The 14,636-nt window shown below is 43.5% G+C and overlaps 1 long non-coding RNA gene across 1 annotated transcript in view; it reads right to left on the bottom strand.

Moving 5' to 3' along the window:
- LOC115230068 overlaps positions 1–14,636 on the bottom strand; it is a 127,653-nt gene that overhangs the window by 43,003 nt on the left and 70,014 nt on the right. The window lies entirely within an intron of this gene.

Genomic DNA, 14,636 nt, shown 5'->3' with positions numbered 1-14,636 from the left:
TATACGAAGTTTTAAAGTGTTTAGTTAACTAGAAATTGTGTTGAAATCTGTCTATCAAAAGGGAAAGATCCAAATAATGTTTTCTTTCGACACATCCTACCAGTATACGAAGTTTAAAAGTATTTAGTTAACTAGAAATGTGTGTTGAAATCTGTCTATCAAAAGGGAAAGATTCAAATAATGTTTTCTTTCGACACATTCTACCAGTATACGAAGTTTAAAAGTGTTCAGTTAACTAGAAATTGTGTTGAAATCTGTCTATCAAAAGGAAAAGATCCAAATAATGTTGTCTTTTGACACATTCTACCAGTATACGAAGTTTTAAAAGTGTTTAGTTAACTAGAAATTGTGTGTTGAAATCTGTCTATCAAAAGGGAAGATCCAAATAATGTTTTCTTTTGACACATTCTACCAGTATACGAAGTTTAAAAGTGTTTAGTTAACTAGAAATTGTATTGAAATCTGTCTATCAAAAGGAAAAGATCCAAATAATGTTGTCTTTTGACACATTCTACCAGTATACGAAGTTTAAAAGTGTTTAGTTAACTAGAAATTGTGTTGTGAAATCTGTCTATCAAAAGGAAAAGATCCAAATAATGTTGTCTTTTGACACATTCTACCAGTATACGAAGTTTTAAAGTGTTTAGTTAACTAGAAATTGTGTTGAAATCTGTCTATCAAAAGGGAAAGATCCAAATAATGTTTTCTTTCGACACATCCTACCAGTATACGAAGTTTAAAAGTGTTTAGTTAACTCGAAATTGTGTTGAAATCTGTCTATCAAAAGGAAAAGATCCAAATAATGTTGTCTTTTGACACATTCTACCAGTATACGAAGTTTTAAAGTGTTTAGTTAACTAGAAATTGTGTTGAAATCTGTCTATCAAAAGGAAAAGATCCAAATAATGTTGTCTTTTGACACATTCTACCAGTATACGAAGTTTTAAAGTGTTTAGTTAACTAGAAATTGTGTTGAAATCTGTCTATCAAAAGGAAAAGATCCAAATAACGTTGTCTTTTGACACATTCTACCAGTATACGAAGTTTAAAAGTGTTTAGTTAACTAGAAATTGTGTTGAAATCTGTCTATCAAAAGGAAAAGATCCAAATAATGTTGTCTTTTGACACATTCTACCAGTATACGAAGTTTAAAAGTGTTTAGTTAACTAGAAATTGTGTTGAAATCTGTCTATCAAAAGGAAAAGATCCAAATAATGTTGTCTTTTGACACATTCTTCTACCAGTATACGAAGTTTAAAAGTCTTTAGTTAACTAGAAATTGTGTTGAAATCTGTCTATCAAAAGGGAAAGATCCAAATAATGTTTTCTTTTGACACATTCTACCAGTATCATCATCATCATCATCATCATCATTTAGCGTCCGTTTTCCATGCTAGCATGGGTTGGACGGTTCAACTGGGGTCTGGGGAGCCCGAAGGCTGCACCAGGCCAGTCAGATCTGGCAGTGTTTCTACAGCTGGATGCCCTTCCTAACGCCAACCACTCCGAGAGTGTAGTGGGTGATTTTATGTGCCACCGACACAGGTGCCAGACGAGGCTGGCGAACGGCCACGCTCGGATGGTGTTTTTATGTGCCACCGACACAGGTGCCAGACGAGGCTGGCAGACGGCCACGCTCGGATGGTGTTTTTATGTGCCACCGACACAGGTGCCAGATGAGGCTGGCAGGTGCCAGACGAGGCTGGCAGACGGCCACGCTCGGATGGTGTTTTTATGTGCCACCGACACAGGTGCCAGATGAGGCTGGCGGACGGCCACGATCGGATGGTGTTTGTTACGTCCCCAAAGCACGGAGGCCAGTCTATGCGGTACTGGCTACGGCCACGTTCGGATGATTTTTTGTGTGCCACCGGCACTGGTACCACAAAGATACAAATTCCATTTATGCTCATCTATTTTGATTTGTTTTGATTTGATTTGATTTTCACTTGCCTCAACAGGTCTTCACAAGTGTCACTTGCCTCACAGGTCTTCACAAGTGTCACAAGAAGGAAGGTATGCACAGGTGGACTGTCTACGTCGCCGGGTCTTCGGATGGTGTCTTTATGTGCCACCGACACAGGTGCCAGATGTGGCTGGCGAACGGCCACGATCGGATGGTTTTCTTGTGTGCCACCGGTACTGGAACCACAAAGATACAAATTCCATTGATGTTCATCTATTTTGATTTGGTTTGATTTTCACTTGCCTCAACAGGTCTTCACAAGTGTCACGCGTGTCCTTGTGTGCCACCGGTACTGGAACCACAAAGATACAAATTCCATTGATGTTCATCTATTTTGATTTGGTTTGATTTTCACTTGCCTCAACAGGTCTTCACAAGTGTCACGCGTGTCACACACTTGCCTCAACAGGTCTCCACAAGTGTCACACACTTGCCTCTGCCTCAACAGGTCTTCACAAAGTGTCACACACTTGCCTCTGCCTCAACAGGTCTTCACAAGTGTCATAAGAGGAAGGTATGCACAGGTGGACTGACTACGTCGCCGGGTCTTTGGATGGTGTTTTTATGTGCCACCGACACAGGTGCCAGGTGAGGCTGGCGAACGGCCACGATCAGATGGTGTTTGTTGTGCCCACAGCACGGAGGCCAGTCGATGCGGTACCAGCTACGGCCACTTCGGATGGTTTTCTTGTGTGCCACCGGTACTGGAACCACAAAGATACAAATTCCATTGATATTCATCTATTTTGATTTGGTTTGATTTTTGATTTTTGATTTTTGATTTTCACTTGCCTCAACAGGTCTTCACAAGTGTCACACACTTGCCTCAACAGGTCTTCACAAGTGTCATAAGAGGGAAGGTATGCACAGGTGGACTGACTACGTCGCCGGGTCTTCGGATGGTGTCTTTATGTGCCAGATGAGGCTGGCGAACGGCCACGATCGGATGGTGTTTGTTGTGCCCACAGCACGGAGGCCAGTCGATGCGGTACTGGTTACGGCCACGTTTGGGTGGTTTTCTTGTGTGCCACCGGCACTGGTACCACAAAGAATACAATTCCACTGATGTTCATCTATTTTGATTTGTTTTGATTTGATTTGATTTTCACTTGCCTCAACAGGTCTTCATAAGTGTCACAAGAAGGAAGGTATGCACAGGACTGACTACGTCCCAGGTCGGGGCCACGGGTTATGGCCTGACTAGTCTTGCCGGGTCTTCTCATGCACAGCATACTTCCATAGGTCTCGGTCTCTAGACATTTCCTTAGTGAGACCTAAAGTTCGAAGGTCGTGCTTCACCACCTCGTCCCAGGTTTTCCTGGGTCTACCTCTTCCACAGGTTCCCTCCACTGCTAGGGTGTAGCACTTTTGCACACAACTATCTTCAGCCTTTCTTGTCACATGACCATACCAGCGCAGCCGTCTCTCTTGCACGCCACAACTGACGCTTCTTAGGTTCAGCTTTTCTCTCAAGGAACTTACACTCTGACGATTATGAACACTGACATTACACATCCATCGGAGCATACTGGCTTCATTTCTTGCGAGCTTACGCATATCCTCAGCAGTCACGGCCCATGTTTCACTACCATGTAGCATGGCTGTACGTACACATGCATCATACAGTCTGCCTTTTACTCTGAGCGAGAGGCCTTTTGTCACCAGCAGGGGTAAGAGCTCTCTAAACTTTGCCCAGGCTATTCTTACTCTAGCAGTTACACTTTCAGCACACCCACCCCCGCTACTGACTTGGTCTCCTAGGTAGCGGAAGCTATCAACTACTTCTAGTTTGTCTCCCTGGAACGTGGCAGAAGTTGGTCTCTGCATATTTCCAGTGTTTATTGCTCCTGAGCATTTGCCACAGACAAAAACTATTTTCCTAGTTAGCCTTCCTTTGACATTGCTGCACCTCTTATGTGTCCATAGCTTACACTTGGTGCATCTTATAGAGTTTCTACCTACACCTTTTTTACAGATCGAGCAGGGCCATCTACCTGAAGGCGTTTGTGATTGATCTACCTTCCTACTTATTAGAACTTTGGTTTTGGCTAGGTTGATTCTAAGGCCCTTCGATTCTAATCCTTGTTTCCACACCTGGAACTTCTCCTCCAGTTCTGATAGTGACTCAGCAATTAGAGCAAGGTCATCAGCATAGAGGAGCTCCCAGGGGCAACCTGTCTTGAATTCCTCCGTTATTGCCTGGAGGACTATGATAAATAGGAGGGGACTGAGGACTGAACCTTGGTGGACCCCAACCTCTACCCGGAATTCTTCACTGTACTCGTTGCCCACCCTCACCTTACTAGCAGCGTCTCTGTACATGGCTTGCACAGCTCTCACCAACCATTCTTCTATCCCTAGTTTCCTCATTGACCACCAGATAAGGGACCGGGGGACCCTGTCAAAGGCTTTCTCCAAGTCAACAAAAGCCAGGTACAAGGGCTTATCTTTGGCTAGGTATTTCTCCTGCAGCTGTCTTACCAGGAATATAGCATCAGTAGTACTTTTCCCTGGCACGAACCCAAACTGCATATCATCTAAGGTAACTCTCTCTCTAATTAGTTCGGCTACAACCCTCTCCGTAACCTTCATTACCTGATCCAGCAGCTTGATGCCCCTGTAGTTATTTGTCTCTAGGGCGTCGCCTTTACCTTTGTAGCAGTTGACTATTATGCTGCTACACCAGTCATTGGGTATGACCCCCTCGTGTATCACCTGGTTAACTATACGGGTGACTAAGCTATAGCCGACACCACCAGATATTTTGAGCATCTCTGCAGTAATTCCTGATGGGCCTGGGGCTTCCCTGTTTTCATGCTTCTAATTGCCTTATCTACTAAGGAACTGTTAACTCGGATTGCTGGTCCCTCTGTTGGGTCGACATTCGGCAGACTCTCTTTATCCCATTCATTTTCTTCATTCAGCAACCTATCATAGTGGCGTCTCCAAGTCTCTCTCTTTGCACCCTCATTAAGTGCAAGTGAACCGTCCTCCTTGCGAACACATTTCTCTCCTACCACGTCACGATTCTCTCTCACACACTGTCTTGCAACACGAAATACCTCAAGTCTTTCATCCTCACGACGCAGGACATTGGCAAATTTTTCCTTCTCTGCTTCCCCTCTGGCTAGATAGACCTGTCTCCTGGCTTCCCTTCTGGCAGACTGATACACTTCCCTGCTACCACCGTTCTTCCAGGCCTTCCAAGCCTGTTTCTTTTGTCTAATAGCCCTGTCAACAATATTGTTCCACCACCACGTTATTTTGGGTCTTAAGGGGACTTTGCACCAGCCACAGATCTGGTCAGCGGCTTTCAGCAGGTTGTCCCTCAGAAGCGTCCAGTTGTCTTCTACCCCATGCGTAGCTATACTCCCTTCCATTTCGTCTAAAGCTTCAAATAACATATCTCTAAATCTCTGTCCATTCGCAGGGTCTTTAAGCTTCCAGACCCTTCTTCTCCATGTTGGTCGTCTTCTAGTCGCCCTCTTAGTCCTGATCCTAAAGTCACTAACTACCAGTCTATGTTGTGGGGTGCATTCTTCACTTGGGAAGGTTTTGGCATTTATAAGCAGCCATCTTTCCTTTTTCTGGCAAGGATGTAGTCGATTTGGCTAGTATGCCGGCCCGATCGGTAGGTGACCAGGTGGCTTGTCGGTTTCCTGAAGTTAGTGTTGCAAATCATAAGACTATTCGCATCGCAGAACTCCAGCAGCCTGGTTCCCTCCTCGTTGCGGGAACCATAACCGTAGCCTCCATGCACGCCATGGAAGCCCCCAGCACGTCGTCCAACATGCCCATTGAAGTCACCAGCCACAAAGAGAAGGTCCCTGTCGTTCGTCAATGATGTGGTCTGCAGTAGGGTGTCATAGAAACAGTCTTTCTGTCCATCAGGTAGCCCTGGCTGAGGGGCATAGGCCGATATAATAGTTGCTAAACTATGGTGGAGCACTAATCTAATCTTAATTATTCTGTCACTTACTCTGACTACCTCGATTACCTTATCTACCCATTTTTCGGCGATAAGCATGCCCACACCCCCGACTCCGTCAGTATTCCCAGCCCAAAAAATCTTGTACCTCTGTCCTTTGCCTGTGAGGAACCTAGCAGAACCTCCTCTCCACCTCACTTCTTGAATGCAGCATATATCAACCCACCTCCGTTCAAGCAATTCAACTATCTCGCCAGATCTGCCTTTCAGTGTGCCGACGTTGAGGGTGCCAACCCTGAGGCTGTGGGTGGGGGTGGAAGTGGTATTGGTCCTAATAGCGTCATGTACCTGAAAAGAAAACTCGCGTTTGGCAGTATTCATAGACAAACAATGGAACTTAAGTTCAAACCTCGTATACAACACTAAACATATCTTGCAATGACTGAACACTACCTTTTATGGAAGGAGGTGGGGGTGGCGTAAGACTTTGAGTGTATAAGGGAGACAAGGATGAGAAAAATTTAGGACTTCCTGTACCGGTGGTGGTGGGGGTGGGAGGGCGGGTGCACCGCGAAAACCGGGCTAGTAGCTATAAATAAATACCTAAATTTTGCCTAACCTATGGGAGAAGCGTGGACGATAAGGAGCTATAAATTATAAATACATTTATTCTATATCTACGAGGCGTGAGACTGATCGATAAAATAAAATAAAATTAGGGGCAAGCTTTAAGATTAAATATATATTTAACACAAGACATGAGACAACGATATATAATTAAGATGAACTATAGAATTAGAATTATATGTACATATAAAAAAGACACAAGGCGTGAGGCTAAATTTCACAAGTCATAACAATAATACTAATAGAGATAAAACAGGGCTAACTAAAAGATCAGATCAGTTGCAGATAGTTAAGTAGGTACACGGGTTGAAATTAAATATAGATTGCTTAGCTTGGATTCATATTTCGTATTTCGTATTTTCGTAGGGAGTCGGATACCAGTCTGAATTCAAGTGAGGCCGTTGAAATCAGTCGCTGGTTTATATGCATATAAGGTGGCAGAGAAAGGGGGGGGGGCGAATGGCGATCGAAAGAGATATAAGACAATTGAAGAGGAACGGGGGGGTCGTGGCCCACCAAGAATCGGCCGGCAGCCATTTCTTCCTTCCTTGGGAGAGAAATAGTTATTAGTAGCTATAAATAAATACCTAAATTTTGCCTAACCTATGGGAGAAGCGTGGACGATAAGGAGCTATAAATACGAAGTTTAAAAGTGTTTAGTTAACTAGAAATTGTGTTGAAATCTGTCTATCAAAAGGAAAAGATCCAAATAATGTTGTCTTTTGACACATTCTACCAGTATACGAAGTTTAAAAGTGTTTAGTTAACTAGAAATTGTGTTGAAATCTGTCTATCAAAAGGAAAAGATCCAAATAATGTTGTCTTTTGACACATTCTACCAGTATACGAAGTTTTAAAGTGTTTAGTTAACTAGAAATTGTGTTGAAATCTGTCTATCAAAAGGGAAAGATCCAAATAATGTTTTCTTTCGACACATCCTACCAGTATACGAAGTTTAAAAGTGTTAGTTAACTCGAAATTGTGTTGAAATCTGTCTATCAAAAGGGAAAGATCCAAATAATGTTTTCTTTCGACACATTCTACAGTATACGAAGTTTTAAAAGTGTTTAGTTAACTAGAAATTGTGTTGAAATCTGTCTATCAAAAGGGAAAGATGCAAATAATGTTTTCTTTCGACACATCCTACCAGTATACGAAGTTTAAAGTGTTTAGTTAACTCGAAATTGTGTGTGAAATCTGTCTATCAAAAGGATAAGATCCAAATAATGTTGTCTTTTGACACATTCTACCAGTATACGAAGTTTAAAGTGTTTAGTTAACTAGAAATTGTGTTGAAATCTGTTATCAAAAGGAAAAGATCCAAATAATGTTGTCTTTTGACACATTCTACCAGTATACGAAGTTTAAAAGTGTTTAGTTAACTAGAAATTGTGTTGAAATCTGTCTATCAAAAGGGAAAGATCCAAATAATGTTTTCTTTCGACACATTCTACCAGTATACGAAGTTTTAAAAGTGTTTAGTTAACTAGAAATTGTGTTGAAATCTGTCTATCAAAAGGAAAAGATCCAAATAATGTTGTCTTTTGACACATTCTACCAGTATACGAAGTTTAAAAGTGTTTAGTTAACTAGAAATTGTGTTGAAATCTGTCTATCAAAAGGAAAAGATCCAAATAATGTTGTCTTTTGACACATTCTACCAGTATACGAAGTTTTAAAGTGTTTAGTTAACTAGAAATTGTGTTGAAATCTGTCTATCAAAAGGGAAAGATCCAAATAATGTCTTCTTTCGACACATCCTACCAGTATACGAAGTTTAAAAGTGTTTAGTTAACTAGAAATTGTGTTGAAATCTGTCTATCAAAAGGAAAAGATCCAAATAATGTTGTCTTTTGACACATTCTACCAGTATACGAAGTTTAAAAGTGTTTAGTTAACTAGAAATTGTGTTGAAATCTGTCTATCAAAAGGGAAAGATCCAAATAATGTTTTCTTTCGACACATCCTACCAGTATACGAAGTTTAAAAGTGTTTAGTTAACTCGAAATTGTGTTGAAATCTGTCTATCAAAAGGAAAAGATCCAAATAATGTTGTCTTTTGACACATTCTACCAGTATACGAAGTTTAAAAGTGTTTAGTTAACTAGAAATTGTGTTGAAATCTGTCTATCAAAAGGAAAAGATCCAAATAATGTTGTCTTTCTACACATCCTACCAGTATACGAAGTTTAAAAGTGTTTAGTTAACTCGAAATTGTGTTGAAATCTGTCTATCAAAAGGAAAAGATCCAAATAATGTTGTCTTTTGACACATTCTACCAGTATACGAAGTTTAAAAGTGTTTAGTTAACTAGAAATTGTGTTGAAATCTGTCTATCAAAAGGGAAAGATCCAAATAATGTTTTCTTTCGACACATTCTACCAGTATACGAAGTTTAAATGTGTTTAGTTTACTAGAAATTGTGTTGAAATTTGTCTATCAAAAGGAAAAGATCCAAATAATGTTGTTTTTTGACACATTCTACCAGTATACGAAGTTTAAAAGTGTTTAGTTAACTAGAAATTGTGTGAAATCTGTCTATCAAAAGGAAAAGATCCAAATAATGTTGTCTTTTGACACATTCTACCAGTATACGAAGTTTAAAAGTGTTTAGTTAACTAGAAATTGTGTTGAATCTGTCTATCAAAAGGAAAAGATGCAAGTAATGTTTTCTTTTGACACATTCTACCAGTATCATCATCATCATCATCATCATCATTTAGCGTCCGTTTTCCATGCTAGCATGGGTTGGACGGTTCAACTGGGGTCTGGGGAGCCCGAAGGCTGCACCAGGCCAGTCAGATCTGGCAGTGTTTCTACAGCTGGATGCCCTTCCTAACGCCAACCACTCCGAGAGTGTAGTGGGTGATTTTATGTGCCACCGACACAGGTGCCAGACGAGGCTGGCGAACGGCCACGCTCGGATGGTGTTTTTATGTGCCACCGACACAGGTGCCAGACGAGGCTGGCAGACGGCCACGCTCGGATGGTGTTTTTATGTGCCACCGACACAGGTGCCAGATGAGGCTGGCAGGTGCCAGACGAGGCTGGCAGACGGCCACGCTCGGATGGTGTTTTTATGTGCCACCGACACAGGTGCCAGATGAGGCTGGCGGACGGCCACGATCGGATGGTGTTTGTTACGTCCCCAAAGCACGGAGGCCAGTCTATGCGGTACTGGCTACGGCCACGTTCGGATGATTTTCTTGTGTGCCACCGGCACTGGTACCACAAAGATACAAATTCCATTTATGCTCATCTATTTTGATTTGTTTTGATTTGATTTGATTTTCACTTGCCTCAACAGGTCTTCACAAGTGTCACTTGCCTCAACAGGTCTTCACAAGTGTCACAAGAAGGAAGGTATGCACAGGTGGACTGTCTACGTCGCCGGGTCTTCGGATGGTGTCTTTATGTGCCACCGACACAGGTGCCAGATGTGGCTGGCGAACGGCCACGATCGGATGGTTTTCTTGTGTGCCACCGGTACTGGAACCACAAGATACAAATTCCATTGATGTTCATCTATTTTGATTTGGTTTGATTTTCACTTGCCTCAACAGGTCTTCACAAGTGTCACGCGTGTCCTTGTGTGCCACCGGTACTGGAACCACAAAGATACAAATTCCATTGATGTTCATCTATTTTGATTTGGTTTGATTTTCACTTGCCTCAACAGGTCTTCACAAGTGTCACGCGTGTCACACACACTTGCCTCAACAGGTCTCCACAAGTGTCACACACTTGCCTCTGCCTCAACAGGTCTTCACAAAGTGTCACACACTTGCCTCTGCCTCAACAGGTCTTCACAAGTGTCATAAGAGGGAAGGTATGCACAGGTGGACTGACTACGTCGCCGGGTCTTTGGATGGTGTTTTTATGTGCCACCGACACAGGTGCCAGGTGAGGCTGGCGAACGGCCACGATCAGATGGTGTTTGTTGTGCCCACAGCACGGAGGCCAGTCGATGCGGTACCAGCTACGGCCACTTCGGATGGTTTTCTTGTGTGCCACCGGTACTGGAACCACAAAGATACAAATTCCATTGATATTCATCTATTTTGATTTGGTTTGATTTTTGATTTTTGATTTTTGATTTTCACTTGCCTCAACAGGTCTTCACAAGTGTCACACACTTGCCTCAACAGGTCTTCACAAGTGTCATAAGAGGGAAGGTATGCACAGGTGGACTGACTACGTCGCCGGGTCTTCGGATGGTGTCTTTATGTGCCAGATGAGGCTGGCGAACGGCCACGATCGGATGGTGTTTGTTGTGCCCACAGCACGGAGGCCAGTCGATGCGGTACTGGTTACGGCCACGTTTGGGTGGTTTTCTTGTGTGCCACCGGCACTGGTACCACAAAGAATACAATTCCACTGATGTTCATCTATTTTGATTTGTTTTGATTTGATTTGATTTTCACTTGCCTCAACAGGTCTTCATAAGTGTCACAAGAAGGAAGGTATGCACAGGACTGACTACGTCCCAGGTCGGGGCCACGGGTTATGGCCTGACTAGTCTTGCCGGGTCTTCTCATGCACAGCATACTTCCATAGGTCTCGGTCTCTAGACATTTCCTTAGTGAGACCTAAAGTTCGAAGGTCGTGCTTCACCACCTCGTCCCAGGTTTTCCTGGGTCTACCTCTTCCACAGGTTCCCTCCACTGCTAGGGTGTAGCACTTTTGCACACAACTATCTTCAGCCTTTCTTGTCACATGACCATACCAGCGCAGCCGTCTCTCTTGCACGCCACAACTGACGCTTCTTAGGTTCAGCTTTTCTCTCAAGGAACTTACACTCTGACGATTATGAACACTGACATTACACATCCATCGGAGCATACTGGCTTCATTTCTTGCGAGCTTACGCATATCCTCAGCAGTCACGGCCCATGTTTCACTACCATGTAGCATGGCTGTACGTACACATGCATCATACAGTCTGCCTTTTACTCTGAGCGAGAGGCCTTTTGTCACCAGCAGGGGTAAGAGCTCTCTAAACTTTGCCCAGGCTATTCTTACTCTAGCAGTTACACTTTCAGCACACCCACCCCCGCTACTGACTTGGTCTCCTAGGTAGCGGAAGCTATCAACTACTTCTAGTTTGTCTCCCTGGAACGTGGCAGAAGTTGGTCTCTGCATATTTCCAGTGTTTATTGCTCCTGAGCATTTGCCACAGACAAAAACTATTTTCCTAGTTAGCCTTCCTTTGACATTGCTGCACCTCTTATGTGTCCATAGCTTACACTTGGTGCATCTTATAGAGTTTCTACCTACACCTTTTTTACAGATCGAGCAGGGCCATCTACCTGAAGGCGTTTGTGATTGATCTACCTTCCTACTTATTAGAACTTTGGTTTTGGCTAGGTTGATTCTAAGGCCCTTCGATTCTAATCCTTGTTTCCACACCTGGAACTTCTCCTCCAGTTCTGATAGTGACTCAGCAATTAGAGCAAGGTCATCAGCATAGAGGAGCTCCCAGGGGCAACCTGTCTTGAATTCCTCCGTTATTGCCTGGAGGACTATGATAAATAGGAGGGGACTGAGGACTGAACCTTGGTGGACCCCAACCTCTACCCGGAATTCTTCACTGTACTCGTTGCCCACCCTCACCTTACTAGCAGCGTCTCTGTACATGGCTTGCACAGCTCTCACCAACCATTCTTCTATCCCTAGTTTCCTCATTGACCACCAGATAAGGGACGGGGGACCCTGTCAAAGGCTTTCTCCAAGTCAACAAAAGCCAGGTACAAGGGCTTATCTTTGGCTAGGTATTTCTCCTGCAGCTGTCTTACCAGGAATATAGCATCAGTAGTACTTTTCCCTGGCACGAACCCAAACTGCATATCATCTAAGGTAACTCTCTCTCTAATTAGTTCGGCTACAACCCTCTCCGTAACCTTCATTACCTGATCCAGCAGCTTGATGCCCCTGTAGTTATTTGTCTCTAGGGCGTCGCCTTTACCTTTGTAGCAGTTGACTATTATGCTGCTACACCAGTCATTGGGTATGACCCCCTCGTGTATCACCTGGTTAACTATACGGGTGACTAAGCTATAGCCGACACCACCAGATATTTTGAGCATCTCTGCAGTAATTCCTGATGGGCCTGGGGCTTTCCTGTTTTCATGCTTCTAATTGCCTTATCTACTAAGGAACTGTTAACTCGGATTGCTGGTCCCTCTGTTGGGTCGACATTCGGCAGACTCTCTTTATCCCATTCATTTTCTTCATTCAGCAACCTATCATAGTGGCGTCTCCAAGTCTCTCTCTTTGCACCCTCATTAAGTGCAAGTGAACCGTCCTCCTTGCGAACACATTTCTCTCCTACCACGTCACGATTCTCTCTCACACACTGTCTTGCAACACGAAATACCTCAAGTCTTTCATCCTCACGACGCAGGACATTGGCAAATTTTTCCTTCTCTGCTTCCCCTCTGGCTAGATAGACCTGTCTCCTGGCTTCCCTTCTGGCAGACTGATACACTTCCCTGCTACCACCGTTCTTCCAGGCCTTCCAAGCCTGTTTCTTTTGTCTAATAGCCCTGTCAACAATATTGTTCCACCACCACGTTATTTTGGGTCTTAAGGGGACTTTGCACCAGCCACAGATCTGGTCAGCGGCTTTCAGCAGGTTGTCCCTCAGAAGCGTCCAGTTGTCTTCTACCCCATGCGTAGCTATACTCCCTTCCATTTCGTCTAAAGCTTCAAATAACATATCTCTAAATCTCTGTCCATTCGCAGGGTCTTTAAGCTTCCAGACCCTTCTTCTCCATGTTGGTCGTCTTCTAGTCGCCCTCTTAGTCCTGATCCTAAAGTCACTAACTACCAGTCTATGTTGTGGGGTGCATTCTTCACTTGGGAAGGTTTTGGCATTTATAAGCAGCCATCTTTCCCTTTTTCTGGCAAGGATGTAGTCGATTTGGCTAGTATGCCGCCCGATCGGTAGGTGACCAGGTGGCTTGTCGGTTTCCTGAAGTTAGTGTTGCAAATCATAAGACTATTCGCATCGCAGAACTCCAGCAGCCTGGTTCCCTCCTCGTTGCGGGAACCATAACCGTAGCCTCCATGCACGCCATGGAAGCCCCCAGCACGTCGTCCAACATGCCCATTGAAGTCACCAGCCACAAAGAGAAGGTCCCTGTCGTTCGTCAATGATGTGGTCTGCAGTAGGGTGTCATAGAAACAGTCTTTCTGTCCATCAGGTAGCCCTGGCTGAGGGGCATAGGCCGATATAATAGTTGCTAAACTATGGTGGAGCACTAATCTAATCTTAATTATTCTGTCACTTACTCTGACTACCTCGATTACCTTATCTACCCATTTTTCGGCGATAAGCATGCCCACACCCCCGACTCCGTCAGTATTCCCAGCCCAAAAAATCTTGTACCTCTGTCCTTTGCCTGTGAGGAACCTAGCAGAACCTCCTCTCCACCTCACTTCTTGAATGCAGCATATATCAACCCACCTCCGTTCAAGCAATTCAACTATCTCGCCAGATCTGCCTTTCAGTGTGCCGACGTTGAGGGTGCCAACCCTGAGGCTGTGGGTGGGGGTGGAAGTGGTATTGGTCCTAATAGCGTCATGTACCTGAAAAGAAAACTCGCGTTTGGCAGTATTCATAGACAAACAATGGAACTTAAGTTCAAACCTCGTATACAACACTAAACATATCTTGCAATGACTGAACACTACCTTTTATGGAAGGAGGTGGGGGTGGCGTAAGACTTTGAGTGTATAAGGGAGACAAGGATGAGAAAAATTTAGGACTTCCTGTACCGGTGGTGGGGGTGGGAGGGCGGGTGCACCGCGAAAACCGGGCTAGTAGCTATAAATAAATACCTAAATTTTGCCTAACCTATGGGAGAAGCGTGGACGATAAGGAGCTATAAATTATAAATACATTTATTCTATATCTACGAGGCGTGAGACTGATCGATAAAATAAAATAAAATTAGGGGCAAGCTTTAAGATTAAATATATATTTAACACAAGACATGAGACAACGATATATAATTAAGATGAACTATAGAATTAGAATTATATGTACATATAAAAAAGACACAAGGCGTGAGGCTAAATTTCACAAGTCATAACAATAATACTAATAGAGAT

Source organism: Octopus sinensis, unplaced genomic scaffold, assembly GCF_006345805.1.
Source record: "Octopus sinensis unplaced genomic scaffold, ASM634580v1 Contig14345, whole genome shotgun sequence".
In the NCBI taxonomy this organism is placed as follows: domain Eukaryota; kingdom Metazoa; phylum Mollusca; class Cephalopoda; order Octopoda; family Octopodidae; genus Octopus; species Octopus sinensis.
This window is presented reverse-complemented; position numbering and strand designations above follow the sequence as displayed.